The sequence below is a fragment of the Nycticebus coucang genome, chromosome 14, assembly GCF_027406575.1.
Source record: "Nycticebus coucang isolate mNycCou1 chromosome 14, mNycCou1.pri, whole genome shotgun sequence".
Lineage (NCBI taxonomy): Eukaryota > Metazoa > Chordata > Mammalia > Primates > Lorisidae > Nycticebus > Nycticebus coucang.
In genome coordinates this window covers 13,843,788-13,863,342 of record NC_069793.1, presented here as the reverse complement: position 1 = coordinate 13,863,342, position 19,555 = coordinate 13,843,788, and the positions used below count along the sequence as shown (strand labels likewise).

Sequence of the window (19,555 nt, the reverse complement as noted above, 5' to 3'; positions counted from 1 at the left end):
GGAAGAAAAAGTGTCCAATGTACTCAGCCCTACTATGTAACTAATTTTTGGATTTCATATGAAAGCTATAACCCAGTTATGATCTAAGAATATGGAGAAGGTGGAGAGGGAGGTGAGGGAGAGGGGAGAATGGACGGAGGGAGTGTGATTGGTTACACACCTACGGTGCATCTTACAAGGTTACATGTGAAACTTAGTAAATGTAGAATATAAATGTCTTAACACAATAACTAAGAAAATGTCAGGAAGGCTATGCTAACCAGTGTGATGAAAATATGTCAAATGGTCTATAAAACCAGTGTATGGTGCCCCATGATCACAGACATGTACACAGCTATGATTTAATTAAAAAGAAAGAAAGAAAGAAAGAAAGAAAGAAAGAAAGAAAGAAAGAAAGAAAGAAAGAAAGAAAGAAAGAAAGAAAGAAAGAGAAAAATTCAATACCCAAAATTTTACCAGGCTTATCAATATTCTCCATAATGTGAATGGCTTAAACTATCCTCTAAAGAGGCACAGGTTGGCTGACTGGATACAAAAACTCAGGCCAGATACCTACTGCATACAAGAATCTCATCTTACCTTAAAAAATATATATAGACTCAGGGTGAAAGGATGGTCGTCCACATTTCAGGACAATGGTAATCAGAAAATAGCAGGTGTTGCAATTCTATTTGCAGATACAATAGGCTTGAAACCAACAAAAGTAAGGAAGGATAAGAATGGTCACTTCATATTTGTTAAGGGTAATACTCAATATGATGAGATTTCTATTGTTAATATTTATGCACCCAACCAAAATGCACCTCAGTTTGTAAGAGAAACTCTAACAGACATGAGCAACTTGATTTCCTCCAGCTCCATAATAGTCAGAGATTTTAACATTCCTTTTGCAGTGTTGGATAGATCCTCCAATAAGAAGCTGAGCAAAGAAATTTTAGATTTAAACTTAACCATCCAACATTTGGAGTTAACAGACATCTACAGAACATTTCATCCCAATAAAACTGAATGCACATACTTCTCATCAGCCTACAGAATCCACAATCAATCACATCTTAGGTCACAAGTCTAACCTCAGTAAACTTAAAGATATAGAAATTATTCCTTGCATCTTCTTGGACCACCACGGAATAAAAGTTGAACTCAGGAACAACAGGAATCTGCATACTTATACAAAAACATGGAAGTTAAATAACCTTATGCTGAATGACAGCTGGGTCAGAGATGAGATTAAGAAGGAAATTGCCAAATTTTTGGAACAAAATGACACTGAAGACACGAATTATGAGAACCTCTGTGATACCGCAAAGGCAGTCCTACGAGGTAAATTTATGACACTGCAAGCCTTCCTCAAGAGAACGGAAAGAGAGGAAGTTAACAACCTAATGGGACATCTCAAACAAATGGAGAAGGAAGAACATTTCAACCCCAAACCCAGTAGAAGAAAAGAAATAACCAAAATTAAAGCAGAATTAAATGAAATTAAAAACAAAAGAATTATGCAACAGATCAATAAATCAAAACGATGGTTTTGTGAAAAGTTCAATAAAATTGATAAACCTTTGGCTAACCTAACCAGGAACAAAAATAATAAAATCTTTAATTTCATCAATCAGAAATGACAAAGGTAAAATAATAAAATACTCCTCAGAAATTAAAAAATTCCTTAATGAATATTATCAGAAACTTTATTCTCAGAAATAAGAAAATCTGAATTAAATTGTCCAATGCATGGAAACACGTCACCTTCCAAGACTTAGCCAGAATCACGTGGAAATGTTGAACAGGCCTACAGCAAGTTCTGAAATAGCATCAACCATACAAAATCTCCCTAAAAAGAAAAGCCCAGCACCAGATGGCTTCACATCTGAATTCTACCAAACCTTTAAAGAAGAACTAGTACCTATATTACTCAACCTGTTCCAAAATACAGAAAAAAAGGAATACTACCTAACACGTTCTATGAAGCAAACATCACCCTTATCCCCAAACCAGGAAAAGACCCAACAAGAGAAGAAAATTATAGACCAATGTCACTAATGAATATAGATGCAAAATATTCAACAAGATTCTAACAAACAGAATCCAGCAATACATCAAACAAATTATACATCTGACATAAGTCGATTTTATCCCAGGGTGTCAAGGCTGGTTCAATATACATAAATCTATAAATATAATTCAGCACATAAACAAATTAGAAAACAAAGACCATATGATTTTCTCAATTGATGCAGAAAAAGCTTTTGATAATATCCAGCATCCCCTTATGATCAGAACACTTAAGAAAATTGGTATAGAAGGGACATTTCTTAAACTGATAGAGGCAATCTACAGCAAACCCACGGCCAATATTCCACTGAATGGAGTCAAAATAAAATCATTTCCACTCAAATCAGGAACCACACAAGGTTGCCCAGTGTCTCCACTGCTCTTTAACATTGTAATGGAAGTTTTAGCCATCGCAATTAGGGAAGAAAAGGCAATCAAGGGTATCCATATAGAGTCAGAAGAGATCAAACTTTCACTCTTCACAGATGATATGATTGTATATCTGTAAAACACCAGGGATTCTACTACAAAACTCTTAGAAGTGAGCAAGGAATACAGCAGCATCTCAGGTTACAAAATCAACATCCATAAATCGGTAGCCTTTATAGATACCAACAATAGTCAAGCTGAAAAAATAGTCAAGAACTCTTTTGTTCACAGAAGTGCCAAAGAAGATGAAATATTTGGGAGTTTAACAAAGGATGTGACATCTGTATAAAGAGAACTATGAAACTCTAAGAAAAGCAATAGCTGGGCGGTGCCTGTGGCTCAACGGGTAGGGCGCCGGTCCCATATGCCAGAGGTGGCGGGTTCAAGCCCAGCCCTGGCCAAAAAGAAAAAAAAAAAAAGAAAAAAAAAAAAGAAAAGCAATAGCTAAAAATGTTAACCAATGGAAAAACATACCATGCCCATGGTTGGGAAGAATCAACATTGTTAAAATGTCCATACTACCCAAAGCAATATACAATTTTAATGCAATCCCTATTAAAGCTCCACTGTCATACTTTAAAGATCTTGATAAAATAATACTTTATTTTATATGGAATCATAAAAAACCTCGAATAGCCAAGACATTACTCAGAAATAAAAACAAAGCAGGAGGAATTACGCTACCAGACCTCAGACTATACTGTAAATCGATAATGATCAAAACAGCATGGTACTGGCACAAAAAAAGAGAGGTAGATGTACAGAACAGAATAGAGAACCAAGAGATGAACCCAGGTACTTACTGTTATTTGATCTTTGACAAGCCAATTAAAAACATTCAGTGGGGAAAAGATACCCTATTTAACAAATGGTGCCAGTCAACTGACAGACAACCTGTAGAAGACTGAAACTGGACCCTTTCACCATTAACTAAGATAGACTCTCACTGGATTAAAGATTTAAACTTAAGACATGAAACTATAAAAATACTAGAAGAAAATGCAGGGAAAACTCTTGAAGGAATCATTCTGGGTGGATATTTTATGAGGGGGACCCCCAGGCAATTGAAGCAGCTTCAAAATTACACTACTGGGACCTGATCAAACAAAAAATCTTCTGCACAGCCAAGAACACAGTAAATAAAGCAAGCAGACAGCCCTCAGAATGGGAGAAGACATTTGCAGGTTATGTCCCTGACAAAGTTTTAATAACTAAATTCCACAGAGAACTCAAATGTATTAGCAAGAAAGGAACAAGTGATTCCATCTCAGGTTGGGCAAGGGACTTGAAGAGAAACTTCTCTGAAGAAGACAGGTGCACAGCCTACAAACATATGTAAAAATGCTCATCATCCTTAATCATCAGAGAAATGCAAATCAAAATGACTTTCAGATATCATCTAACTCCAGTAAGATTAGCCCATATCACAAAATCCCAAGGCCAGAGATGTTGGTGTGGATGTGGAGAAAAGGAAACACTTCTACACTGCTGGTGGGAATGCAAATTAATACATTTCTTTTGGAAAGATGCTTGGAGAACACTTAGAGATCTAAAAATAGACCTGCCATTCAATCCTATAATTTCTCTGCTAGGTATATACTCAGAAGACCGAAAACCACATTATCTCAAAGATATTTGTACCAGAATGTTTATTGTAGACCAATCACAATTGCTCAGTCATGGAAAAAGCCCAAGTGCTCATCAATCCACGAATGGATTAATAAATTGTGGTATATGTACACCATGAAATATTATACAGCCTTAAAGAAAGATGGAGACTTTACCTCTTTCATGTTTACATGGATGGAGCTGGAACATATTCTTCTTAGTAAAGTATCTCAAGAATGGAAGAAAATGTATCCAATATACTCAGTCTTACTATGAAACCAATTTATAGCTTTCATATGAAAGCTATAACACAATTATAGCCCAAGAGGAAGCGGAAAGGAGAGAGGGAGGAAAAGGGGAGGAAGAGTAACGGGTGGGACCACACCTATGGTGCATCTTACAAGGGTACATGTGAAATTTACTATTTTTTTTGTTGCAGTTTGGCCACGGCTGGGTTTGAACCCACCACCCTCAGTATATGGTGCCAGCACTCTACTCACTGAGCCACAGGTGCTGCCCTACCCACACTATTTTTTAGTGAAGTTTTAGTTTCGTAGCAAAATTGGGCAGAAGGTAGAGAGATCCCATGACCTTTCTGCCCTAACACATGCCAAGCCTCCCCCATAATCAACATCCCTGAGTGATATTTATTACAATTAATGAACCTACATTGATGCAATACCACAGTTCACACTTGGTATTATACATTCTAAAGATTTGGACAAATGTATAATGACATGTATCCACCATTATGGTATCATGTATAGTAGACTCACTGCCCTGAGAATTCTCTGTGTTATACCCATTCATTCCTCCCTCACTCCAAAACGCTAGCAATCACTGATTTTTTTTTTTTTTACTTTCTGTATAGTTTTGCCTTTTCAAAAATGTCATATTGCACAGCCCCAGAATCAAAGCCAGTTCTCAGCCTAGTCCTGTCCTGCATTCACTTGCCTCCTCTTTCTTTTCAACATGACAGATGCCACTGTGTCCTTCATCAAGGACTTCCTGGCAGGTGGAGTGGCCACAGCCATCTCCAAGACTACAGTAGTGCCCATCCAGCCACTCAAACTGCTGCTGCAGGTACAGCATGGCGGCAAGCAAAACACTGAGAATAAACAATATAAGGACATTATAGACTATGTGGTCCGTATCCCCAAGGAGCAGGGAGTCCTGTCCTTCTGGCATGGTAACCTGGCCAATGTCATCCTATACTTCCCCACCCAGGTTCTCAACTTTGCTTTCAAAGATAAATACAAGCAGATCTTCCTGAGTGATGTGGACAAGAGGACCTAGTTTTGGTTCTACTTTGCAGGGACTCTGCATCAGGTCATGCCACTGGGGCCACATCTTTGTGTTTTGTGTACCCTCTTGATTTTGCTCGTACTCGTCTAGCAGCTGATGTGTGTAAAACTGGAGTGGAAAGGGAATTCAGAGGACTTGGGGACTGCCTGGTTAAGATCTACAAATTGATGTGGCTTAGGGGCCTGTACCAAGGCTTTAACGTATCTGTCCAGAGTATTATCATCTACCGAGCTGCTTATATGGGTATCGATGACCCTGCAAAGGGAATGCTTCCAGATCCCAAGAATGCTCACATCATCATCACTTGGATGATTGCACATTCTGTCACTGTGGTTGCTGGATTGACTTCCTATCCGTTTGACTCTGTTTGCCGTCACATGATGATGCAGTCAGGATGCAAAGGAACTGACATCATGCACAACTGACTGCTGGAGGAAGATCCCTGGTGATGAAGGAGGCAAAGCTTTTGTCAAGAGTGCTTGGTTCAGTGTTCTTAGAGGAATGGGTGGTGCTTTTGTGCTTGTGTTATGTGATGAAATCAAGAAGTACACATAGTTTTCCCCTGTGAACAGGCATGTTGTATTATATAACACATCCTGAACATTGTTGACAGGCTCATGGCTGTCTATTTATCAATGGTAACTATTAACTGGTTGAAAATGGGAAGTGATAATATTCATATGACCAGTTTTCTCTTAAAGCCATTTCCATGATGATGATGGGACTCTATTATATTTTTTATTTGTCACTCCTGATGAATAACAAATTTGCAAAAATACAACTATCTAACATTAAAAAGAAATGTCATATTGTTGGAAGTGTGCAGTATGTAGCCTTTCCAACCAATGACAACTTAACTTTTTTTTTCTTGTAATATATATTATATGTAACAGATATTCATTCAGTGCCAAGTCTGATTCAGGTGCTAAATAGGTATTTGGAATCTGCCCTTGTGAAATAACATTTTAATTCAGAATAGCAGAAGGATACAAATGTCTAGGTTACTTAACATATTTGTGTACTGCTTGAGACAAGGTTGTAAGTGTGTGTCCCTCACCCAGATAAGTGTACATTGTATCTGCAAGGTGTGATTTCACACATCTATTATCCCCCACCTTCCCAATTATTGTTGAGTTTCACTTCTATCTGTGAAAAGAAGTGCTATTTGGTTAGTTCCAATTTCATAGTGAGAAGATTTGGTGTTTTTCCATTTTTGTGATACTTCACTAAGGAGAACAGTCTCCCCCACCCCATCTATATTAATGCAAAAAAAATTTACTTTTTTAATGGCTGAGTGAAATGCCAGAATACAATATGCTACATTTTATTAATCCACTCATGAAATTATGAGCACATGGGTTGATTTCACATCTTTGCAATTGTGAATAGTGCTGCAATAAATATCTGGGTGCATGTTTTTTCTGATAAAGTGACTTTTTTCATTTGGATAAATACCTAATAATGGCATGTTGGATCAAATGGTAGGGGTAGGTCTATATTTAATTCTTTGTTCAATTGTCATATGATTTTCCATAGAAGTTGTACTAGTTTGCAGTCCAACCACATCATCTGTTGTTTTGAAACTTTTTTATAAAAGCCATTCTCAACTGGAGTTGAGCAGTATCTCAGTATGTTTTTGATTTGCCTTTTCCACATAATAAGAGATGTTGAACTTTTCTCCTACGTTTATTGGTCACCAGTCTATCTTCTTTTGAAAAGCTTCTGTGCCTGACTTTTGCCCATTTTTTAATAGTTGTTTGATTTTTTTTTTTCTAGCTTCTTTGCTTGAGTTCTTTGTAGATTCTGGTTATTAGCCCTTTATCAGATGTATAGCATGTGAATATTTTCTCCCATTCTATATATTATTTATGCACTCTATTGATTGTTTTCTTTCTTTTCTTGTAGTTATTCTACTTTTATTTATTTTTTTAGTTGTTTTTTATTAAATCATAACTTTGTACATTGATGGATTTATGGGGTTCAGGGTACTGCTTCAATATACAATGTGAAATGCTTACATTGAACTAAGTAACACATCCATCACAATTATACTCATTTCTTAATCATTTTGAAATGTACCATTGCATCATGCACATTAGGTGAGGTCCCCCCGAATATCCTCTCTCCTTCAATATCCCCCTTCCCCTCCCCTCGCTCCTCTTCTCTTCTATGTTCTGGCCTATGGTTATGTTTTATCATTCATATGAGTGTGTAGGTGGTTATAAATTGATTTCATAGTAGTATTGAGTACATTGGCTACTTCTTTTCCCCATACTTGAGATACTTTACGAAGAAGAATATGTTCCAGCTCCATCCAGGTAAACATAAAAGATGTGATGTATCCTTGTTTTTTATGGCTGCATAGTATTCCATGGCGTACATATACCACAATTTGTTAATCCATTCATGGGTTGATGGGCACTTGGGCTGTTTCCATGTCTTGGCTATTATGAATTGGGCTGCAATAAACATTCTGATGCAAATGTCTTTGTTGTAAAATAATTTTTGATCATCTGGGTGTATATCTAGGAGAGGAATTGCAGTATCGAACAGTAGGTCTACTTTTAGTTCCTTCAGTGTTCTCCAAACTTCTTTCCAAAAATGTCGTATTAGCTTGCATTCCCACCAGCAGTGTAGAAGCGTTCCCTTCTCTCCACATCCTCGGCAACATCTGTAGTTTTGGGATTTTGTGATGTGGGCTAATCTTACTGGAGTTAGATGATAACTCATAGTGGTTTTGATTTGCATTTCTCTAATGATTAAGAATGATGAGCATTTTTTCATGTGTTTTTAGGCCATGCACCTGTCTTCATCAGAGAAGTTTCTGTTCAAGTCTCTTGCCCACATAGAAATGGGGTTATTTATTCTTTTCTTATTGATTAGTTTGAGTTCTCTGTAGATTCTAATTATGAGAACTTTGTCAGAAGCATCTTCTCCCATTCTGAAGGTTGTATGTTTGCTTTACTTACTGTGCTCCTGGCTGTGCAAAAGCTTTTTAGATTGATCAGATCCCAGTAATTGATTTTTTGGTGTTTCTTCAATTGCCTGGGGGGTCCTCCTTGTAACATATTCTCCCAGGAAAATTTCCTGAAGTGTCTTCCCTGCACTCTCTTCTAATATTTTTATAGTTTCATGTCTTAGTTTTAAATCTTTTATCCAGTGTAAATCAATTGTTGTTAATGGTGAAAGGTGGAGGTTCAGTTTCAGTCTTCTACAGGTTGCCATCCAGTTCACTCAGCACCATTTGTTTAATAAGGAGTCTTTCCCCCACTCAATATTTTTGATAGGCTTCTCAATGATCAAATGGTGATAAGTAGCTGGGTTCATCTCTTGGTTCTCTATTCCATTCCATAAATCTACTGCTCTGTTTTTGTGTCAGTACCATGCTGTTTTGATCACTATAGATTTATAGTATGGCCTGAAGTCTGGTAATGTGATACCTCCTGATTAGTTCTTATTTCTGAGTAATGTATTTTTTGCTATTCGAGGCTTTTTCTGATTCCATATAAAAATGAAGTACTATTGTTTCAAGTTCTTTAAAGTATGACAATGGTGCTTTAATAGGGATTGCATTAAATCTGTAGATCGTAGTATGGACATTTTAACAATGTTGATTCTTCCCAGCCATGAACATGGTATGTTTTTCCATTTTTTAACATCTTCAGCTATTTCTTTTCTCAGAGTTTCATGGTTCCCTTTATAGAGATATTTTATGTCCTTTGCTAAGTAAATTCCCAAATATTTCATCTTCTTTGGCACTGTTATAAAAGGAATAGAGTCCTTGATTATTTTTTCAGCTTGACTATTGTTGGCATATATAAAAGCTACTGACTTGTAAGTATTAATTTTGTATCCTGAGACACTGCTGCATTCCTTGATCACTTCTAAGAGTTTTGAAGTTGAGTCCCTGGGATTTTCCAGGTATAGGATCATATCATCAGCAAAGAGTGAGAGTTTGATCTCCTCTGACACTATTTGGATACCCTTGATCACCCTCTCTTGCCTGATTGCGATAGCTAAGACTTCCCTTACTATGTTGAATAGCAGTGGAGACAGTGGTCATCCTTGCCTCATTCCTCATCTGAGTGGAAATGTTTTCAATTTTACACCATTTAATATGATATTGGCTGTGGGTTTGCTGTAGATGGCCTCTATAAGTTTAAGAAATGTCCCTTCTGGGTGGTGCCTGTGGCTCAAAGGAGTAGGGTGCTCACTCCATACGCCAGAGGCTTTGGGTTCAAACCCTTCTATACCTATTTTCTTAAGAATTTTGATCATGAAAGGATTCTGGATATTATCGAAGGCTTTTTCTGCATCAATTGAGAGAATCATATGGTCTCTGTTTTTTACTTTATTGATATATTGTATTATATTTATAGATTCGCGTATGTTGAACTAACCCTGTAACCTTGCAATAAAACCAACTTGATCATGGTGTATAATTTTTTTGATATGTTGTTGAATTCTATTTGCTAAGATTTTATTGAATATTTTTGCATGGATCTTCATTAATGATACACGTCTATAATTTTTTTCTTTGTTGGATCCTTTCCTGCTTTGGGGATCAGGGTGACATTTGCTTCATAGAATGTGTTGGGAAGTATTCCTTCTTTTTCTATACTTTGGAAAAGGTTGTATAATATAGGTACTAGTTCTTCTTGAGAGGTTTGATAGAATTCAGATGTGAAGCCATCTGGTCCTGGACTTCTCTTTTTAGGGAGATTTCATATTGTTTATACTATTTCATTGATTGATATGGGTCTATTCAAGGTTTCTAATTCTTTCTGGTTGAGTCTAAGAAGGTGGTGTGCTTCCAGATATTGGTCCATTTCCTTCAGATTTTCATATTTCTAGGAATAAGACATTTTTGTAGTAATCATTGAGGATTTTTTTAATTTCTGAAGTGTCTCTTGTTATTTCTCCTTTATCATTTCTGACAGACAATATTAGAGATTTTACTTTTCTGTTTCTGGTTAGGTTGGCCAAAGGTTTATCAGTTTTGTTAATCTTTTCAAAAAACCAACTTTTTGTTTCGTTGATCTTCTGGATGATTCTTTTGTTTTCAATTTCATTTAATTCTGCCCTAATTTTGGTTATTTCTTTTCTTCTGTTGGTTTAGGGGTTGCAATGTTCTTCCTTTTCCAGTTGCTTGAGATGATCCATTAACTTTTTAGCTTCCTCTCTTTCTGTTTTCTTTCTCTCTCTTCTTTTCAATATTACTTTATTTTTTGTGAATATATGCAATTGGGCTTGATTTTATTTTCAGTACATTGAAACAAATGTTTTTCTCAAATTTTTTGCTTGGGTTGATTTACACAAAAATACATGTAAAGTTTTATTTTTGTTATAAAAGGGCAGTAGGCAAAATGATCTCAATACACGATCTTGGAGTAGGTTATTTTAAGACCTGAAATTGTTTCTTGTTTCAGGTGTGCACGATGAGTTTCCATGATAGGCTTTATACACCTGAGAGCGATACTCAATTTAGGTGATGGGCATGTTCAACCCACAGCCCACTGGTGATGTGAGACTATGTAAGGACATTTTGCTTATCTGTGGTGACAATATCACAAACATTGTATGCAGACCTTTGTCTTTTGTTTTGTTGCTCATCATCTTTCATTAGTGTTTGTGTATTTAATGTGTGGCCCAAGACAACTCTTCTTCCAAAGTAGTACAGAGAAACCAAAAGGTTGGACATCTCACAAGTCATTTTGTGGAACTGTGATCACTTAACAAATGAATAACGATGTGTACTTATTAGTCTTATTGAGAGAATGTGATTTTGGAAAGTAACTTTATGTCATAAACCTCACCTCCATTTATAAAATGGAATAAAAAGACAGCGTGGGGATTGAATGAGAATATGCACATGAAGTCAGTGAACTTGATATGTAGCATTCCCTTCCTTTCTTTATCTTTCTTCCCATATAAATAGTAAAAGATACAGCATATTTCCTAAACTGTAGGACATATTTTTTCATGTTGTATTGTATTATAGCTGAAATATTAATATGTCACTATGTCTATTGTTGCATCTTAGCATTGTTATATTATATTATCACTATATGGAGTTATTTCTTTTATCTTCCTTATTATTATATAAAGCAATGATGTAACTTATAATAAATGTCTTTCTGTTTTCTTGATGAAGGTTTCCAATGCTATAAATTTCCCTCTTAGGACTGCCTTTGTAGTATTCCACAGGTTTTGGTAATTTGTGTCTTTGGTAATTGTTGTCATTTTGTTCCAAAAATTTGGTGATTTCCTTCTTAATCTCGTATTTGACCCAGCTATCAGTCAGCCTAAGATTATTTAGCTTCCATGACTTTGTTTGAGTATGAAGACTCCCAGTGTTGTTGAGCTCAACTTTTATTCCATGGTGGTCCAAGTAGATACAAGGAATAATTTCTACACATTTAAATTTGATGAGGTTAGACTTGTGTCCTAGGATATCTTCTATTTTGGAGGATGACCTGTGGGCTGATGAGAAGAATGCATATCCAGTTTTATTAGGGTGAAATATTCTGTAGAGGTCTGTAAAGTCCATTTGTTCTAGGCCCAGGTTTAAGTCTAATATTTCTTTGTTTAGTTTCTTCTTGGAGGATCTATCCCAAACCATCAAAAGGGTGTTAAAAATCTCCAACTATTATTGTACAGGAAGATATCAAGTTGTTCATATCCATTAGGGTCTTCTTTATGAATTGAGGAGCATTCTAGTAGAGTGTATAAATGTTTATTATTGAAATCTCTTCATATTGGGTGTTTCTCTTGACAAATAAGTAGTAACCTTCCTTATCTTTCTTTATCTTTGTTGGTTTAAAGCCAATTGTATCTGCTACTAAAATTGTAACCCTTGCTTTTTTCTGGTTTCCATTTGCCTGTGTTATACAAGTCCGTCCCTTCATGTTGAGTCTATTTTTATCCTTTAACGTAAGGCAAGATACTTGTATAAAGCAGATATCTAGTCTGATTTTATGTATCCAGTAAGCTAACCTGTGCTTCTTTAGAGGACAATTTATCTTTTTTTTTTTTTTTTTTTTGTAGAGACAGAGTGTCACTTTATGGCCCTCGGTAGAGTGCCGTGGCTCACAGCAACCTCCAACTCCTGGGCTTAAGCGATTCTCTTTCCTCAGCCTCCCAAGTAGCTGGGACTACAGGTGCCTGCCACAACGCCCAGCTATTTTTTGGTTGCAGTTCAGCTGGGGCTGGGTTTGAACCCGCCACCCTCGGTATATGGGGCCAGCGCCTTACCAACTGAGCCATAGGCGCCACCCTAGAGGACAATTTAAACCATTCACATTAATTGAGAGAATTGATAAGCCGGGTTGTATTTTGGGTGTCATGATTTTCAGATGTCCAGTGGATCTACTCTGGTTATTCATGTTGCCAAAGTTCTTCTGTTGGGTCCACACCATGTTTATTTTCTACTATTTGGTTATTAGAACTGGTAGGGTGAGATTGAATTGAGGTCCCCAGGTAGTAGACATAGCACCTTACCAAAGTGCTGGGCTTTGTAATTGTGGCTTGTCTCCTACAACCTTACAGAGTCCTCTTTCAGAGTTTTAGCCAGAGACTCTGAGGACCTACTTGGTGAGATAGCACAAGCTAGCACTGTTTGATATCAGCCAACCTCTACCCTATCCTAAGAAACCACAATATTAGGTTTAAATCTTGACTAGGAAGAGAGACAAACATCTGCAGCACTCAGCCCTCACCCTTCAGTTCTTTTCCACTGCAGAACTAGAAGGTCAACCTCAGAATGTCTCCTAGTGGACAGCCCCAGACATGGGTTCCAACCAAATTGTCTCAGGCAATCCAAATCCTGACCAACAGAGTGGGATTAAAGTGTCTCCAACAGCACAATTGGAGCCAGAAATCCACACTCCCGCCTGCCAGACTCAGTCCACACTGTTGTTTGCTTCTCTGCTCACAGTCCCAGCTGGAGCCAGGGGCCATACCCCAACCAACAATCTCAGTCCAAATCCAACTAGCCTCTGCTTGCCAGACCAGTTGGGGGTCAGGGGACCACGCCCACACCTGCCAGTCTCAGTCCACTGCCTGGCAAGCCTCTATTCACAGGTTCTGCTGGAGTCAGGGCACCAGCCCTGCCCTCTGGTCTCAGTCCTCACACAGCTAACCTCTGCTTGCCAGACCAATTGGAGTCAGGGGACCACGCCCCGACCCGCCAGTCTCAGTCCACTGCCTGGCAAGCTTCTGTTCACAGGCCCTGTTGGAGGCAGGGCACCGCACTTGACTCACAGGTCTCAGTCCTTATCTGGTAAGCTTCTGCTCACCAGCCCCACTGGAGACAGTGGGCCATGCCCTAGCCCTCAGGTCTTGGTTCACACCCAGTAAGCCAATGCTCAAGGGTTCTGTTGGGGATCAGGGGATCACACCCTTGCTCTCAGGTCTCAGTCCATGCCTATCAAGCCTCTGCTTGCAGGCCCAGCAGGGGCTGGGGACCAGCCCTGTCTGCCAAACTCAGTCCAGATGGGGCAACCACTCTCCGCTGTGGGTGCTGTCAGAACTAGGGGTTCTTCATCCTATCCCATCAGACACAGCCTGAACTGAAGGTCAATACTACCACCTGCCGGCATAGTCATAACCAGGGCACTGCTCCCCCTCCTACTGAGTGTCCCTTTCTTCCCACACCCTCTTTCTTCCCACACCCTCTTTCTTCACCGTTGGTCACAGATTCTGTCCTGATCTTTGGCAATCTACACTATGCCCAGTTCTCTCAGGACAAGACCAAACACTCTGCTCTCTGCAAGGGGCAGAACTTCAGACCTCCATGAGAGGGGGAAAGGGTGGACTGAGAGTTTGGACTTGTGGGGGGAAATATATGTTCAATTTTATGCCTGGTAGGGTGGTGTCTAGGTTCATAAGTGGGACCACCCCAGAGAAAGAGACCTGGAGTTTAGTGGCCCTCTCCAGCAAGGTAAAATGAGAGGTCTTTTGTTCCCTGCTCGTTCACAGATAGCCTGTGGCAGGCCACCTGCTTGGGGGAGGGGTCTCCCATCTCCTAGTCGATAGGTTTTGTACCTGTAATTTGGTTTCTTTAATGCTCTTCCTTGGAGCTACAGCTTGCTGAACTTCTTTCTTGGCTCAGCTCCCTGTCTTTGGCTTCATAGACTCCGATTCCATCCTGCTTTTCTTCCTATGCTCAGGAGCCTCTGCAGAGGGTTGATACTAGTCGGCCATCTTCCCAGAATTCCTCTATTGATTGTTTTTTTTTTTTGTTTGTTTGTTTGTTTTTTCTTTTTTGCAGTTTTTGCCCAGGGCCAGGTTTGAACCCACCACCTCTGGTATATGGGGCCAGTGCCCTACTCCTTTGAACCACGGGTGCTGCCCTATTGATTGTTTTCTTGACTGTGCATCTTTTAATTTTTTTTTATTGATGTGATTGCCATTTGTGTCCTCTTCATAAATTCTTCACCTAGGCCACTGTCAAGAAAATCTATTCCGATATTTTCTTCTAGAATTCTATTAGTTCTTTATGTCTTAGGTTTAATTCTGTTATCCATCTCGAATTAATATTCATGAGTGGTGAGAAGCTTGGATCCTGTTTCTACATGTGATGATCCATATTTCCAGCACCATTTATTTATGGAATACAGATTTTTTTCTCAGTGTATAATGTTTGCTTTGCCAATGATCAGATGGCAGTAAGTGTATCATTTTACATCTGAGTTCTCTATTCTTATCCATTTTTCTGTGCCCCTATTTCTTGTGCCAATACCAAACTATGCTGGTTACTATAGTCTTTTAGTATACCTTAAAGTGTGGTAAATTGATGCCTCCAGATTTGTTCCTTTTACTTAAGGTTGCTTTGGCTATTCAGGCTCTTTCACCTTCCAAAGAAAGCATAGAATTATTTTTTCTAGATTTGCAGGTATTGATGTTAGTAGTTTGATGGATATTGCATTGAATTTGTAAATCACTTTTGGCCGTGTGAACATTTTAACAATGTTATTCTGCCGATCTACGAGCCTATAGTATATTTTTACATTTGTTTACATAATCTGCAATTTTATTCCTCAGTGATTTGCAGTTCTGCTTGTAGAGAGAGGTCTTTTACCTGCTTGGTTGAATATATATCTAGGTATTTTATTTTCTTTAGAGCTATTGTGAAAGATATTGGATCTTTAATTTGATATTCAGCTTACTGTTGCTGGTGTACAGGAATGCTACTGATGTGTGTGCATTAATTTTGTAACCTGAGACTTTGCTGAATATATTTGTCAATTCCAGCAAGCTCTTTAGGAGTTTCAAGGTGTAAGATTATATCAGCAGCAAAGAGCAATAGTTTGACCTCCTCTTTACCCATTTAGATATCCTTAATTTTATTCTCTTGCCTGATTACTCTGGGTAGAACTTCCAGCACTATGTTGAATAGAAATGGTGACAGTGGGCATCCTTCTCTGCTCCTGTACTAGGTGGAAATTGTACAAAGTTTACTCACTCAGCATAATGTTGGCTGTGGGTGTGTCCTATATGGATTTTATAATTTTGAGATAAGTTCTTTCCATGCCTATTTTGTTGTGTTGTTATCATAAAAGGGTATTAAATTGTATTGAATTTTTTTGTATTTATCAAGATGATCATATAATCTTTGTTTTTACTTCTGATTGTGTGAAAAATCACATTTATGGATTTATAAATGTTGAACCATTCTTGCATACCTGCAATGAAACCTACTTTGTTATGGTGGATTTTTTTTATTTGCTGCTGAATTTGGGTTTCTAGAATTTTGTTGAGATTTTTTTGCATCTATATTTATAAGAAATATTGGTCTATAATTTTCTTTTTCTCTTTTGTCATATCCTGGCTTAAGTTTCAAGTTGATACTGGTTTTGTAAAATGAGTTGGAGAGGATTTCTTCCTTCTTAATGTTATGATATAATTTCTGTGTTATAGGTACCAATTCTTTTTTGTAGGTCTGATAAAACTCCGCTGTGAAGCCATGTGTTCTGGGACTCTTTTTTGGGTAGAAGATGTTTTATTTCTTATTCAATATTATTCATTATTGATCTGTTCAGGAGTCTGTTTTTTTTCTGATTGAGTCTTGAGAGGGTGTGTATTTCTAGGAATTTGTCCATTTCCTTAATGTTTTCATGTTTATGTCCGCAGAAATTTCTATTATATTCACAGATGATGTTTTCTATTCTGTGTTATCAGTTATATTATCTCCTTTTTCATTTCTGCTTGAGCTTATCTGGGTCCTTTCTTTTCCATTTCTGGTTAATCTTGTGCTCTGTCAGTCTTGTTTATCTCTTCAAAAACCAACTTTTTGTTTCATTATCTGTGTAATTCTTTTGTTATTGATTTTGTATCAACTTTGGCCAGTCTCATGACTATGTATTGGAGTAGCTGCCTCTTTGTGCTGAATCTCCCAAGACTTTGTTGAGCTTCTTGTTCCTGAATAACTAGATTTCTGGCAAGACCAGGGAAGTATTTTTCTGTTATTCCCTCAAATAGGTTTTCCAATCCTTGTATGTTTTCTTCCTCAAGGATGCCTATGACTCTTACATTTTGTCCCTTTGAATAATCCCTTATTTCTTGTAGAATAATCCCTTATTTCTTTGTTTATTCCTGTTATTTCTCAGTTCTTTATCTTTGACTAACTTGTTTAATTCAAAAGTGTTGTCTTCAATTTCTGAGATTCTTTCTTCTGTGTGCTTTACTCTATTCCTAAGACTTTCCAATGTGTTCTGTATTTCCTTGAATGAGTTTTTCATTTCTAGATGTTCTGATTGGTTTTTTTAATAATTCAATTTTTAGTGAATTTTTTATTCATTTACTGAATCATTCTTGTGGTTTCTTTGTGGTGGTTTTCTATTTTCTCTTGTATTCCATTGAGCTTCCTTGTACTTTAGATTTGGATTCCACTATCTGTTATTTCGATATTTTCGTTTTGGTTGGCATCCACCAGTAAAGAGTTGTTGTTTTCTTTGGTGTGTGACTTTTCATTGTTATTTTTTATAGATTTCCTTTGTTTATGTCTTCTCATTGTACCTCTCAATCTAGTCCTTGGGGCCGTGATCTTGGCTGATGGACCTATTATTAGGTTCCCAAAGATCAACCCCTGATTGCACCAGAGAGAAGAGCACTGGTCTTGAGTTGCCTATGGGGTGTTCAAGAAGGTGTGATGATCCTCTCAGATTACCTCTCTGTCCTGCTATCTTCACTTCTTCCCAACAGTGTGAAATTGTGTTGGGTCTCCCAGTTTAATCTCCAATATAGGGGCTAGTACTCATGAGTACTAATCAGCCACATCCTCTTTGAGTTGTGCAACTCTATGCTGAGCTATGGAGTTGCTCTTTTCTTTCATTGTTTGAGATTTGTATGAAGAGCCAGCTGCCAAAATGTTCTCTTGCACTCATGGCAGACTCTGGTCCCCCAGGTGGAATACTTGAGTGCCCCAAGCTTCAGGAGAGAACCTGAAGCTCACAGGGCGGCTGCTTATTCTCCACTACCACTAAAGTGGAGGGAGGAGCAGGGCAATTCATGGCTAGAGTTGTGGGGGTTCTGAAAGACTTTTCAGAGTCTCAGTGGGACTGAGGAAATGCTTGTCCGGCCACTAGGAGGAGCTATTGGTATGATAATCAAGATCAAAAGTGCCCTTCACAGGGGAAAGGCAGGCATGCTAAGTGCTAACGTCCTAGTCTGGGATTTTTCTGCCCTTATGGAGCAGTGCAGTTTTTGCGAAGTGTGGACACTCCCCCCGAATCACTTTTCCTTGGCTTCCTATAGCACATTCCCCTCCCTTCAGTCCACATGTGCTCCTTCATAACTGGAATTCAGGTTTCAAACCACCTTGAGGTGTGTGTCTGATACACTGGGGGGCATCTCTGAAAAAAAGATGAGACTCCCTACTACTCCAGCTAGGGAGTCTCAAAGTTGTGTACTCTTTTTCCCCACTACCAGTCCTTGGAGGAAGAAATATAAGGCCCTCTTTCTTTGGGGCCTCTGCCTGTAGCATGCACCTGCTGGAAAGAAATGGCTGCTTGCAAACTTCTCATCATGAACTGTTCTCCCTGTTGTAATGATTCGGTGGAGGAGCCACAGCATCTGGTCAGCAGGCATGCCTGCCTGTGAGGTGTTCAGTTGTCACTGAACCATGGCAAGGCTATTGTTCTTCTAATGCCACACCCATACCCAATATGGTGATTCTCCAATAAGGGGGGATGAGTGTACTACCACATCCCCATTCCTCAGCACCTGACTATACTCTCCTATCAGATGTGACCACACAGGCTTCCTTGATATCCAAGCCCAGCTCTTAGACTTCTCTCATATACCCCTGAACCCCTCTCATGTCCAGGGTGTGCAAAGAGTTGCTTGTTTTCTGAGTTGCCAGTGAGCACCTCTATGAAACATCAGCATGTAGGATGTTCCAATTTTTTTATCCTATCCCACAAGTCCTTCAGGGGAAGAGGAGTGAGTCCCCCTTTCTGAGGAGACCTCACATGGAATGCACACTTGCCAGTGAGAAGTGGAAGTTCTCGTTTCTCAGCTAAAGCTACTCTTGTGGTTGTATTGCGAGGGAGAGGGGCTTTTTGGTTGCTGTGGAAAGTGGAGATGTTTGGGAAAGCCAGCACTCCAGCCTGTCTTGGCAATCTCCTGGGGTGTAGCCCACTTGAGCTGCCAAACTCCTGGAACTCGCTAATATGTCCCACTATTTGTCATTTGTCACCATGCCTGGCCTCATAAAAGGTAGCAAAGACTTCAGTACATTTAATGTCCTGCTGTTTGTTCATTGAAGGTATTTATAGGGAGAAATTCCCCCCTTAGCCTTTGGTGGCCTCTGAGCTTCTCTGAGTTTGATCCAACATTTTCTCCTCCTAATCTTCTTACTTTTGGCTTCACAATTTTCTCCATGGAATCCCAGCCATCTCTGACTTTTTTCTTTGTGGTCCCAGCCATCTCTGACTTCTCTCTCTGTGGTCCACACCTGAGCTGCAGTTCTCTCCTCTCTTCTGTCCAGTATCCTGCCTTCCTGCTGGTACATTCCAACAAGCAATGTCTCTGTTCTGCCCTCTTAGAGCCTCACCACACAACATAACTTTCATCACAAATAAAATAAACCAACAAATAAAAAAAATTAAAAACTACACTTTATTACCCATTTTTTTACTTATTATTATCTCTATTTTTA

The 19,555-nt window shown here is 38.6% G+C and overlaps 1 protein-coding gene and 1 pseudogene across 1 annotated transcript in view; both read left to right on the top strand.

Annotated features, from left to right (window-relative positions):
- The window catches only part of LOC128564610 (glycine N-acyltransferase-like protein 1), a 198,623-nt gene that overhangs the window by 117,632 nt on the left and 61,436 nt on the right, over positions 1-19,555 (top strand). The gene's annotated exons all lie outside the window — the stretch shown is intronic.
- Positions 5,006-5,949, top strand: LOC128564618 (ADP/ATP translocase 2-like; annotated as a pseudogene).